Genomic DNA, 14,229 nt, shown 5'->3' with positions numbered 1-14,229 from the left:
GAGTGGTTAGCGGCCGGCGTAAGCACGACCATGTAGCGGACGTTCTCCGTGACCTGAACTGGTTAGACGCGCGTGGCCTTGTCACGTATCACCGACTGTGTCTCACCCATGCTGCCATCACGACCGGTAGTCCCGAATGCATCGCTATGTGCATCGGCCCCAGTAGAGACCACGTGTATCAGACGAGAGGCTCCTCTCAGCGCACGCTACCGAGGATACACTCTGAGTCGGGTCGTGCAGGCGTCTCAGCTACGGTGATGTCCAGCAGTACAACCAGCTGCCATTCGACACAAACACTCGCCACTCCAAATCCACCCTGAGACGCTACCTACTCAGAGAACTGTATGGCTGACCTGATCAAGTATCGCGGTGTATTGTATTGGCCTGAATGTATTTTACCTCGTATGTTTTCAACCTTTGACGTGTGACGATGAAAAACCATATTCGATGGATTCGTTATGAAATATATTCTGATTCTGATTCGACAGGTCGATCGGTGCGCTGTCTTGGTCGCCCGCCGTGGCCTCACCAGGCAGGCGGTCGGCGGTCTCGTTGCCGTCCAGCCCGGCATGGCCTGGCACCCACTGGAGCACCGTCTCGGTGCCGTTCTCGGCGAGGGTGTTTAGCAGCCTCCAGACCTCGGCGGCCAGGGCCATGGTCTGGTTAGCTGGACCGCGGCCGAGTAGTTGTAGCCCAGACCTTGAGTCGGTGAGGAGGCGGACCGATTTGGTCGATGCCAGCTCCCCGTCTTCCAGGCCGGCCGCGCATGGCGGTCAGTTCTGCTCTTAGGCTGGAGCAGACCGCTCCTGCAGGAGCGCGCACGGTCTCTTCTCTGTTGAGGTGGTGGAACTGGAGAGTGCCGCACTGTGTCCTCCCCTCCCCTCCCGGCCGGCATTGCCGCGCTGTGCCCCCCCCCCCTCCCTCCGAGCGGGGGGGGGGGGGGTGCCGTCCTCTCCGCCGCCGCGCCGCGGCCGTCCGTCCCGAGCGGCGCCCACCCCCTCACCCCGCCCCTCGGCGCTGACCGGCCGCTCCCCCTCCCCTCCCTCCGCCGCCCCGCCGAGCCGGCTGGCCGCGCGGCTCGGCGTCGTCCCGGCAGGCCACCGGACACCTTCAGACCCAGACGGCAGTGTCGAGTGATTCTGCGCCGCCGCCGCCGCCGCCGGGAGAGCCAGGGAGCTGAGTGACAGGATAAACTTCCTCCCGTGCTGGTTCGGTTTCTGAGCACTGGTGCATGAAAACCGTCTACATAAACTTGATATGAACTTGGATGAATTGTGGAATCTAACTTTGTTGCTGAAAGAGCGAGTACACAAAGTCATTGACATAAACGAAGTGCTGTAGTTCGTGCAGTAGTGCGACGACTGTGAGAGAATTGATATCAATCGATGAAATGCGAACCTGTTTGCTAGTAGGGGGCATTTCCGAGTCGATTTTTGATTGGGTGGCCTTGGGCACGGCGCTTTGGCTGGAGGCGGTTGATGCGAACTGCATTGGCTCCTCATAATGTCAGAATTTCTATCCACGCTTCGAATGAGTGTTGCAAAGAAAACCCTTTGCATTTAATTACTTATCGCAATCGTTCATGACAACAATATCAGATTATGGATTATGTAAATCGTATCAGCATTAGCTAGGTACCGTATTAGGATAAGCATTTGTGAATTAACACGGTGATTCAACCATCAATATCAGAAATAATTCATTGAGGTCGACTCAATGTCATTTATATTTATCTTCGACTGCGGTGACTCTTCATTCCTACAAATTTTTACAGTAAAAGCTCACTGTCTTTTATGTCGCATTATTTTTGTTTTTATTCTCGTGCAGCAGGGCCAGTTTATATTTTTTTTTTAGCCTTGCTTGAACCAACCAAAAATGTAAAAAGCTGTTTGTAAGTTATGCATAGTTGTTGCGTTTTTAAAGAAATATTTTCTTTTATGTTCTTCGATTTGATCATACGTAAAGGAAAATTTGCACCAGCTGAAGAACTTATTTACGGAAGATACGGAAAATTATTATGGGCGTTATAACCTTCAAGATTTTAAACTAATTCGTAAGTTTCATTTCGTCTGTTCTGTCTGGTTCGCTTTTGTGAAATGATCCGGTTATCCATTCCAACTTGTTTAATTTAAGCTTTGTTTAATTTATGCCCGTAGCGTCTGGATGTTTATTCTGTTTGTGTAATTTTACAGAAGACCATTGCAATAAGATCAAACCATTCGGAGACTGCATGTTGGATGGCCAAAAGAGCAAAGTGCCGACAACGGTTTTGGATTAAGCTCTCGGACATCGGACGACGACGAGCTACAAGAGCAGGCAAATTGGGCTGGTTAAAGCACCAAAAACGTATGGCCTGTGTTACACTGCACGCAGCTCAAACCACCACTTCAGAACATCGCTTCGCCGACAGCATATGTATACCTACATAGAGGGGAGCACAATCATTTGAATCATCATCAAAAATAAGGCCACGGTCCCACCCGCTCTGCCACAGTCAACTATGACAAGCACAGGAGAGATCACGTCAATGTGTAAATACACATGCACAGGCAATAGGTATAAATCATGATGGAAGATGAAGACAACATCCGAACAGTATCGCAAATATTTCTGGCTTTAACCCTCGCCCGTATGGGGGGGGGGGTCGAACGGACCCTCTCGTTTTTTCGCGAATATCTCACGTAAAAAGTGGCCGATCCCAACGAAACTTTAGTGCCCTCGCGCTAATCAATTTTACACCTACCCTAAAAATTTCATGACCCTGACCCAGATGACCTTGGACCTGTGACCTTCTTTTCGAGACCATGTTTGGCTGGAATTGCGATTCGGCGTACGTCGTCGGCTTACGCGCGTTTGCAGTCTTCGTGGTTTCAAGCGTTCAAACATGTGATATGATGTTGCTTCCATGCATTAAGGTGGGTGTCAAGGTCACCTGAAGATCAGGCCAGGTCTTGACCTTTGATGACCTGACCTCGGTTCACTTTTTCGAGTTTTACATGTTGCTAGGCTAGTTTTCGGAGCTGAATTCGAATTTAGCAACCATTTGAACATTCACGAAGTAGTTTTGGTGCCATCTTAATTCTTAATTGCTGCGAAGCTGTCAGAGGCGGTTGACACCTTCTACACCTTAGGCAGGACCCCTACTGGTTGACCTGACCTGACCTGACCTGACCCGACCTGGCCTAAATGCATGAAAACATCATCTGTGATCAAAACTAGCATGACATTCGTGATCAGCACCCCGAAAAACCTCATAGCAGCCACACTACGACGTTCTAACAGGTCCCAATTTTCCCGCCTTTTGGGTCATTGACCTGACCTGGAAGGTCAACCGATGACCTAGGACCTTAAAATGGCGTATCATCAGCTTTCTCTCGTCACGGGCAACACGTTCGTTTCTTCTGCGAAGCTCTAGCTCGATCAGGGGCTAAACGGCAAGGGGGGTTCCAACTGACCCCCCCTCCCCCTGATACGTTCGCGGCTGGCAAAACACCAATACGGGAGAGGGTTATGAGGCGCGCGCCGCGCCGGGTCCTCTCGGCCGGGCTGACCGCCCCAGCCGCTGATATGCGGTGGCCCGGGTGTTTGTTTTTTGTGTTGTTGGGTTAGGCCCAAGCACTCTGCACCCGGCTACGGGGTGCGCTCCCTCGGGAGCAGCGGTGCCGCTCCAAGGGAGCAGCATGCATGAGATAGAGGTGCTTGTCCAGCCCGGAGTGGGAGTGCGGCGTGGTGAAGAAGGATTTCAATTTTCAGTATCCTGAGGATGGGAACGATGGAACGGACGGTGGCCGAGGTGTCGTCTGTGATTGATATGAGGCATTACCTGGTGGCGGGTCCGAGGTTTGAGCTGCTACCTGGAACCCTTACACAAAGCACGCATCTCCGATGGTCGTTCAGCGGCGGGGGCGTCCCCTCGTCTGCCCCGGCCGGCGGGGGACCTCCCGCAGCGACCCTCGGTCACCCACGCGTTGCTGGCGTCGGTGGTCTGCCAGACGGGACCCGACCGGACCCGACCCGCGCCGCGGCGCGCCGGGCAGACTGGCCCGGTCCCAGGTGGCCGGAATTCCTGAAAGGTGTCGGCTCCCACAGTATTCTCGAGGTCCGCCCACCCTGTGATGGTGACTGGTCCGTCTCCCTCTGGCTTCTTCTTCTGACTTCTGTCTCACACGCAGCCGTTAGTCGCGCAGTCGGCAACTCGTTTCCTGAGCTGTCTTGCCAAGTTTTGTTTGATGCACCTTATGAAACACAGTTTGTATTCATTGACCCCGTTTCCATGGGCATCACTGATCCGGATCAGCAAATTTAAATCGTATTATATTTCTCGAACTCTTCGCTACATGATATCATTCGATATGGATTGGGCTTATATCATCAGTTAATCCCTTATTTTCATTTTCATATATTGACTAACTATAGGTACTGGATTTAGCTAATCCATTTTTACTGATCCGGATCAGTGAGCCCATGGAAACGTGGTCATTGACTTTGGTGGAATCAAATGGGTCCAACTGGTTCCGATTTTAACCCTCGCATGCGTAGGGGGGAGGGGGATCGGATGGACCCAGGGACGTAGCCAAGGGGGGGGGGGCGGAGGGGGCGCCCGCCCCTCCCTTGGGGTTTTCAGGAGGCCCCCCGAAAGGATTCAGGCCAACGTGGGCCGAAGGCCCACGTTGGCCTGAATCCTTTCGGCCTGAATCCTACGTGGGCCGAAGGCCCACGTTGGCCAAAATCACGTCGGAGGCGAACGAAATTCACGCGGGAATCTAAAAATGACGTCAGAACAATCAGGGCCCTCTGATCAGCCTGACAAGTGACAGCTAGGGCCCTTCTCATCTCCTGTGAATAACCACTAGTGTCTGTGTCTGACCGCTAGGGCCCCTCTGACTCCTCAGTAGAGAGGAGGCCCTCTGTGGGTAGGAGGCCCTCTGTGGGTAGGAGGCCCTCTGTGGGTAGGAGGCCCTCTGTAGAGAGGAGGCCCCCTTAGAGAGGAGACCCCCTGTAGAGAGGAGGCCCTCTGCAAAAAGGAGGCCCTCTGTAAAAAAGAGGCCCTCTGTAAAAAGGAGGCCCTCTGTAGAGAGCAGGCCCTCTGTAAAGAGGAAACCGTCTGAAATCAGAAGGCCCTTTGAAGAGAGGAGGCCCTCTGTAGAGAGGAAATCGTCTGAAGAGAGGAGGCCCTCTGTAGAGGAGGACTCCCTCAGTAGAAAGGAGGTCCTCTGTATGTAAGAGGCCCTCTGTAGAGTGAAGGCCCTCTGAAGAGAGGAGGCCCTTTGCAAAGATGAGGTCCTCTGTATAGAGGAGGTCCTGTGTAAAGACGAGACTCTGAAGAGAGGAGGCCCTACATAGATAGGAAGCCCTCTGTAGAGAGGAGGTCCCTGTAGAGACTAGAGAGGAGGCCCTCTGTAGAGAGGACGCCCTCTGTAAAGGAGGCCCTCAGGAGAGAAAGACACCCTCAGCAGAGAGGAGACCCTCTGTAGATAAGAGGCAATCTGTAGAGAGGAAGCCCTCTGTAGATAAGAGGCCCTCTGTGGGCAGGAGGCTCCCGGTAGTCAAAGACAGTGTCGTATATTAAGTACATAGAGTGGAGGCCCACTGTAAGCAAATTACCTTCTGGCTTCTGGTCCCTGCTACTCTCTATAGAGAGTTCTCAGTTCTCACTATAGTGAGAACTGAGAACTCAGGAAACTGTACAGAATAGACTCCCAACCTCGTCACCGCCCACTGTAGGAAGGGACAGGGGATGAGGTCCTCTGTAAACAGAAGACCCTATCCTATGTAGAAAAATTATTTGTATAAATGCGCTCCGAGAAATCATGCCGGGTGCCGTCAACGGTTTTGCCGCCAACGGTTCTACCTGCAGTGGCCGCAAAAACTGCCAAAATAGCCGATATTTTCGGAAACCAGTTTTCGGCAATAACTTTCGTCTCAAAATTTGCATCAACTTCCCTATACCAGCATCGTGTTCCTCTCGTCAAGACGTGTGGAATGAACTATCAATTGACCTTGAAAGGTCAACGTGAAAATTTGGCCTCAGGTCAAGGTCATGACCTGACCGATAAGGGTTAAGTTCCATATCAGTCCATCCGTATCGTCGAGCCAAACACAACTAAGGTGTATGTATTTATCGCTCTAGCATGCCTCTATCAAAAGTTATTCGCGAAAAACAGTCAGATACCATTGGTGACCTGAGATGACCTCAGGGTTATAAAAAGGGGTCACGGGTGCCATTTTCATGTTCAGTGTGTCAAAGATACTAGTAATTCAGTGTTTTAGAGTGTTTATAATGACTTCCGTCTAAAAAGGCGACTTTCAATTTAAGGTCGCAAAATTGACCTGACCTTATGTCATCGATATCAAAATTTCAAGACATACCTACATTTTTTTGCATTTGGTCGCTCTTTTGCATTTGCATCTCTGAAAGTTTAAAGCGTTTGGTCACTCCGTGTAGCTTTGGCAGACATTGAAACTTTTTATGTAGTGAGGTCATTTGACCTGACCTGGTGACCTGACCTTAACCCGCGACCGCCTGGGGGGGGGGTCGGATCCGACCCCCCCCCCTCCGTTTTTCTTGAATAACTCATGAACCACTTTCGCTATCTACTTGAAACTTGGCATACCTTCTCCCCCATCAATTTGACGTTTCCTGTGCAATTTTTAAGAAAAAATTTCTATTTTTTTTTTTAGATATATCGATTTTAGTGATGTAACTACATGGCATTTTTAGTCAAAAAGTGGTAAATGTTTAAAAAATCACCAAAAATCAGGGTTTTAAGCAAATAACAAATTAAGGACTGGAAAAGACGCAGCTCAACGAGTTCTTCAAAATGGCTATCTCGGATTTTCCATAAAATGCGTTTTTCACCCCTAAAAATTCAAAAGACTATATTTTTGAAAACAGCTAATAAAATCCAAAATTTTGGGAATTTCCAAAAAACCGGAATATACGTTGTAGAGCTCTATTAGAACATAAGATGCCCCAAATTTCAACTTTCTATCTTGATTTTTGACCCCCAAATTGTAAAAATAGCTCCAACATGCATAGGGCATGGTGACGTCATAAGCATTTTCGTGAATTAGAGGCACTTCTGAACATCGCATGTAAAAACAAATGGCACCGCTAGATTCCTGGGACAAAGCTCGTCTAGAAAAGTGCATTTTTATGTTAAAAATAAAAAGTTGAAAAATTGACTTTTTCTTAGCCCTCGTTTAGTTTTGTATGGTAAAAACGATTTTTTTATGCTTTCAATGCACACTCATCACCAGCACAGTGACTTGGGGTCACATATAACCATTACCATCGGATTCGGCGTGAAAAATAAGCCATAAAACATGTGTCGCACGCCCATGTAGCAGAAAGTGAAAACCGTGACCTTTCGTGACCTGACCTGACCTTGACCCGTACTTAGTATGACCCCTATACGCACATGGTACCTTCACTAGGCCTTTGAGGTCATTTTTGGTGAGTTTCGAGCAGCAGCTATCAGTTCCGCTGTCCGTAAGCCTAATCATGCAAAACCCCTGAATTTGACCTTTGACCTGACCTTGACCCGAAAGTTGACCTCAATCTTAAAATCTTAAGAGTCCTTTGGGAAGGTCTCGTAGAGACCTTTCGAACGCCGCCTCGCGGGGCTCGATACGACCATTGGTTCTCGAGATAACAGGGGGGGTCGGATCCGACCCCCCCCCCCAGGCTGTCGTGGGTACGGAAATAGCCCAGGCGGTGCCGGGATAAGTGACCAGGGTCTGAAATTTTCACAACATATGTAGAAATGATGTAGGATAAAGTGTGCCGCGCCGCCGTTTTTGAGATATTCACGAAAAACTGCAGGGGGGTGTTTAACACCCCCCGGCAGGGCGCGGGTTAATGCATGAACACAGCAGCCCATTTCTGTAATACGAGTATATACCTGTGGCTGTGTTGGTATTTTTACGATGGATGCAATTACCCAAACTATTTATCAGACCGTGGTGATATTCCCATAGCCATGCTTCGCACAACTCATAATAATTTATTTGACCGGGAAATTAATATATACCTATCCATCTATTGTTTGTTTCATCTACGGCGTAAATGAAGCAAACCACCTGGACCTAGGAAAATTTACTAACGAAACCATGTTTTACTTACAGCAAGTAAACGTGGCATCATTCACACAGAAAGAATTGATAACAGTATAGTTTCAATCTTACAGACGTCACTCAGGTCAGAATCGTGACAACCCTATTGGAAAATATAATGAACTGTGTCCTGCTTCGAGAAAACGAGTCAAAACCACCCAATTCTTTCTGAATTACGTCAGATTATCTAATCTGTAAGCACCCAGGTGCATTTACTGACAGGGGCACCGGGAATGATCATCTGAGGTGAGGTGAGGTCATCAACAGTTTTTAGCCAATAAATCACGACATGATGGGGCTAAATAGTTGTTAGTGCACCAAACCGTTCGCCTGGTCATGACGCGTCGATTGGTACCCAGCGTGACCTTCCTAGGTCAGATTTTGAAGTTGACCTATCTATGTACGTCGTTATAAGCCATGTTATTTGTTATGACCTCTGGCGACCTCAATATTGACCTGATCCAAAAAAGTTGTTTACAAAAGTTGTAAGTCGCTCAATGAACTATCAAACGCCGTTGCCGTTTGTGCTTTTGCTACGATTCGTGCTTTTCGAGTTCTGACGGGGGCCAAAAAGGCCCCCGCCCGATTCAGAGTTTTTTCAGAGCCCGCCCGGAATACGGTTAAGTGCTTGAACGATATATGATAATACACCAAGTGTTACTCTGACCGTCATCCAGTATCCACCCATTCCTCGCAGATCCTCCCCCTCCTGCTGCGGTTCGGCCGCCACCGCCGCCGCCGCCGGCGCCCGAGTTTTTTTTTTGCCAGTTACCATGCCACTCGGAGACTTGTGATATGCGTATGTTTCTTACCGCTGCAGCGGTAAGAATAAAGAAACATACCAGTGCGCCGGCCATATGAAAGCTGAACAAAAGTGAATGCATTGTGTTGTATATGTAATTATGTAGGCATGAGACCCTCTGTAGAAAGGAGGCCCCTCTAGGGAGGAGGCCCTCTGTAGAAAGGAGGCCCCCGGGTTTCCTCCGCCCCTCCCTTCGAATTTAGCAACCATATGAACATTTACGAAGTAGTTTTGGTGCCTTCGTAACATGCTACGAAGCTGTCAGAGACGGATGACAGGTACTACGAATACCCGTCACGACCCCTACCGGTTGACCTCTGACCTGACCCGACCTGGTCTAAATGCTTAAAAACATCATCTCTGATCAAAACTAACACGATATTCGTGATCAGCACCCCGGAAAACCACATAGCAACCACACTTTACGACTTTCTAACAGGTCCCGATTTTCCCGGTTTTCGGGTCATTGACCTGACCTGGATGGTCACCCGATGACCTAGGACCTTAAAATTGGGTATCATCGGCTTCGTCTCGTGACGGGCAACACGCTCGTTTTTCCGCGAAGCTCTAGCTCCATCAGGGGCCAAATGCGAGGGGGGGTCGTACCCTTGTGCCGTCGAATGACAAAATGGCCTGTGCCGGCGAGGGTTAAACATAGGTTCCTTAACGATTTCCTAATTGTACACTGTTGCGTTGTCTGCATGGTGAGGAGAACGCTAACCGGTCAGAAGGGCGATGTGTTGTGAGGAGGGCGCCGACAGGTCAGGAGGGCGCTGTACGATGAACGACTGGTCAGGAGGGCGATGCATGGTGATGAGGGCGCTATGCGTTGCAAAGGGCGCCGGCTGGTCAGGAGGGCGCTGAACGCGAAGATGTCGCCGACAGGCGAGGAGGGTGCTAACAGGTCAGGAGAGCACTGCACGGTGATGAGGGCTGCGACAGATCTGGAGGACGCTGTCCGTGAAGAGGGTGCCGACAAGTCAGCAGGGCGCTGTATGGTGGGGAGAGCGCCGACAGGTCAGGAGGGCGCCGTGTGGTGAGGAGGATGCCATACGATGAGAAGGGCATTATACGAGTGAAGAGGGCGCTGACAGGCCAGGAGGATACTGTATAAAGAGGAGGCCGCGGACAGGTGAGGAAGGCGATGCACGGTCATGAGGGCGCCGACAGATCAGGAGGGCCCTCTACGGTGAAAAGGGCACCGACTTGTCAGGAGAGCGCCCCAGTAAACATGACGACGTCGGCCCGACGTCGGGCCGAGGCTCGGCCCGACGTCGGCCCAACGTCGGTTCAACCTCGGCCCGACATTGGCTGCACGTCGGATATGCCCGCATGTTCCGACGTCCAGCCGAAGTCCAGCCGACTTCGAGCCGACGTCGGGCCGAGATCGTTTGCCGAGGTTGACGAGATCGTTTGTCGTTGGACCGACGGGGCCGACGTCGGCATGTTTATTGGGACAACGCGCCAAAAATATCAACCGGCGGCGGGATTCGAGCCCCCCAGTCGCCGACGTCGGCATGTTTACTGGGACAACATGCCAAAAGCACCATCCGGCGTTGGGATGCGAACCCACTGTCATTCGAACGAGAGGTTAGTGCGCTAACCACTACACCACGCAGCCAGCTAACGAACTCGGTTTGTTTTGTTCGGTTATGCCCTTTCGGTCTGACAAGACCATTTCAGAGCCGGAAGGATCATAGGATGGAGACATTGGTCTTCTTGGCGAGCACCCTGGGTCCAGTTCATATAGAGTCCCTGGTCCCATTGCTGTTACGTGACACTTATTGGAAAGGGCGACCCCACAATGGATTCATATAGCCACTCTTACACACCTGCACCAACGTTTCCCAAAGTGTCCCTTTGATAAGTGGCACTTTGGCAAAGTGACACTTGCCGACTGGCCTTTCTATATGAACTGGGCCCGGCCCTGGTGAGTTGCCGGGGCTGAGCCTGACCAAAGGATAGGCCGAGCAGCCCCCAAGCACTCACCGCACCCGGCTACGGGCGAGCTCGGCTTACGGGCAATCCCAAATAAAGTTTCCCGTCCAGTCCGGATCAGGGGGTTGCGGCGTGGAGGAAGATTTGAGTTTCCTGAGGATATTTTGAATACAGAAGCTCTTTATGAAACATGAAACATGCATTTTATATTATTTTAACGGTCAAAACAGCGGCCGATGTCGGTCCGACGTCGCCCCGACGTCGGCCCGACGTCGGCTGGACCTCAGCAATTGATCTCGGTCCGACGTCGGCCCGACGTCGGCTGGACCTCGGCTGGACGTCGGAACATGCGGGCATATCCGACATCCAGCCGACGTCGTGCCGAGGTTGGACCGACGTCGGGCCGACGTCGGCATGCCGATGCCGAGTTGCCGACGTCACCCCGACGTCGGCCGACGTCGGGCCGACGTCGGCATGTTTACTGGGCGCTGAACGTAGAGGGCGTCGGTCTGGAGGGCTTTGTAATTTGTATGGTTAGGAGGCCGCTATACAGTGAGGAGGATGGCGACAGGTCAGGAGGACACTGTACGGTGAGGAGGGCGCTATAATACGATAAGGAGGGCGCTGCCAGGTCAGGAGGGCGCTGACATGTGTGGACTTGTGGAGGACGAGACAGATAAGGAGGATGCTGTGTGATAATGCCCATGAGGGCGCCAACTGGTCTGCCCGGAGGGCTCCGAATGTGAAGAGGGCGCCGACAGGCCAGGAGAGCGCTGAAGGCCGAGAAGGGCGCCGAACAGACAGAAGGGCGCTAAAGGTGAGCCGAGGGCGCTAGATGGTCAGGAGATTGGGAGTGGATATCCGGCACTTCAGGATTGTGGGTGCATCTTCACCCACAAAGAGATATAAAATTGCATAGACTACTACATATCTATGTAGTAGTCTATGAAAATTGTAAACCTGGGCGCCAGTGCCGCATGATGTGCCGCAATGGCTTACCGTCGAGGGCGACTAGAGTGCTGGACAGTGGACACTGATAGGCGCCATCGGCGCACAGAATGATCGTGGAAGGCGCGTGCTAGATTTGGGAGGGGCTAAAGCCCAGTGTGCCCCCTCCCTGGCTGCGCCCCTGAGTCCTTTGTCTAGCGATTTTCGAAGTACCTACCTACGTATCGCTCCGTAGCGCCTAGCGGCCTTGGGAGCTGCCGGTGACTACACGGCCTACGGGTCCCGATTCATGTGGGAATAACACCACAGGGCACCGCATCTTTTTCGAGATAAATGACCGTTCCGAAGCGTGTCGCATTTTCCTGAGCATAACCTGGCGTTAACATAATATTAAGCGCCTGCAGGCCCCCTCCTGCCTGCGGCTGACAGCTTTCTGACGAGCCACCTGGCGATCGCCAACTCAACCCTAATTACGGCGTTGTCCATAGGCGTAGGAACAGGCGGGGCCAGGTGGGCAAGTGCCCACCCACTTTTCGAGGTGGGGGGGCCAACCATGTGTTTTGGCCCACCCACTTTTTACTCGCGGCCTCTCGTCTCGATTTGAGAGGACGTCGTCACCTTCCAGAATAAACAAACTCGGTAAAAATAAGTTCCACGAATCCCCACGCACGGACTCCAAGGGGCCGTGATGGATCCAAGGAGGCCCTCTGTTCATACTTGTCAGTCGAAGCCCCTGAGACTGATGGCCTGAGAGGCCCTAATGGATCTGAGGAGGCCCCAATATCCACACTGGTCTGGGGAGGCCCCTGACACTGGCGGTCTGGGAGGCCCCTCTATCCACACTAGTCAGAATAGGCCCCTGACACTGGCGGTCTAGCCGAGGCCCCCTACCCTCACTAGTCAGAGGAGGCCCCTCTGTCCTCAATAGTCAGAAGAGGCCCCTGAGACTGATGGTCTGGGAGGCCCTTCTATTCATACTGGCCACAGGAGACCCCAAAACTTTCGGTCTGGGAGGTCCCTCAATCCGGCACCAGTCAGAAGAGTTACCTGAGACTGATGGCCTGGGAAGCCCTTATATTCACACTAGGCAGAGGAGGCCCCTGAGACTGATGGTATGAGAGGCCCTCATATTCACACCAGTCAGAAGAGGCCCTGAGACCGATGGTCTGAGAGGCTCTTATATTCATACTGGCCACAAGAGGCCCCTGAGACTGATAGAGAGGTCCACTCCTAATGAATCTGAGGGGCCTTCTATCCACATTTACACTTTTCTAGGGAGGCCCCTGATGGTCTGAGAGGCCCTTTTATTTATACTGTCCACAGGAGCCCCCTGAGATTAATGGTCTGAGAGGCTCTTCTATTTATACTAACCAGAGGAGGCCCCTAGGATTGATGGTCTAACAGGCCCTTCTATTTATGCTAGCCAGAGGAGGCCCATGAGACTGATGGTCTGAGAGGCCCTTCTATTCAAACTAGGCAGATGAGGCCCCTGAGAATGATAGTCCGAAGAGTCATGCGGCGGCAACTGGCCGTGGCCATATTTCGGCTCGATAGGGCCCCACAGAGCTCATGAGAGCACCTCAAGGGCTCCTAAGTGACACGCTTATTCCCATAAGGGTGCCACACCGGCTTCTGAAGGCTCCTTGTAGGCATCTAAGGACCCTTTCCGGCCTCTAACGGCTCCACCCGCCTGTGATGGCTCCACACCAGTGTTTATGAGCGCCACACAGCGGCGCCTTTGAGGGTCATACTAGTGTCTCTTAGGGCCCTATATCGGTGGCTCTGGGGGCCCCACACCGGCGCCTCTGTGGGCCACCACACCTGTGCATCTCAAGGCTCTATAGGTATGTACATCTGAAGGACCCCCACCGACACCTCTGAGGGCCCCACACCAGTATCTCGGAGCTCTGAAGGCCCCACACCGGTGACTCTGAGGACTCACCGGCTCCTGAGAGCACCATGTTGATGTCTAACGGCTCCACGGCCACTGAAGGCACCACACAAGCTCTCACTGAGCTCTAATGTCCATGTACCGGCCTCTGAGGGATTTAAGCCAGCGCATTCATAGCTCCACACCAGCAATTGTAAGGGCTTCACACTGAAGTATCTGAGGGTTCCACAACGGTGTCTCTAAGGGCCACATACCGGCATCTCTGAGGGCCCCATACCGGCGTCTCCGAGGGTCCACATCTGGCGGGCACCTATCAGCGACTGAAGGTCCCACACTGTCGACTCCAAGCGCCCCATCTGCGTCTGGGAGCACCATGCCGTCTCTAAGAACCACAGCGGCTCCTCCGTACGAAAGATGGGCGTCTGCATGCCAAAGGGGAGCGGTTCTGAGACAGTAGGGCACCTACGTGCAATAGAGGGGCGCCTATGAAGCCCATAGGGGCGCCTCAATGCGAAAGAGGGGCGCCTCTGAGGCC

At 52.1% G+C, this 14,229-nt stretch overlaps 1 long non-coding RNA gene across 1 annotated transcript; it reads left to right on the top strand.

Annotated features, from left to right (window-relative positions):
* Positions 1-1,885: 1,885 nt before the first annotated feature.
* Positions 1,886-2,457, top strand: LOC122373898. The gene is made up of 2 exons (XR_006255125.1): positions 1,886-2,053; positions 2,193-2,457. It is a non-coding gene; the product is annotated as an uncharacterized LOC122373898 (long non-coding RNA).
* Positions 2,458-14,229: the final 11,772 nt, after the last annotated feature.

The sequence above is a fragment of the Amphibalanus amphitrite genome, unplaced genomic scaffold, assembly GCF_019059575.1.
Source record: "Amphibalanus amphitrite isolate SeventyFive unplaced genomic scaffold, NRLGWU_Aamphi_draft 000004F_arrow, whole genome shotgun sequence".
Lineage (NCBI taxonomy): Eukaryota > Metazoa > Arthropoda > Thecostraca > Balanomorpha > Balanidae > Amphibalanus > Amphibalanus amphitrite.
The sequence above is the reverse complement of the archived record's forward strand: the minus strand, read 5'-3'. Positions and strand labels throughout refer to the sequence as shown.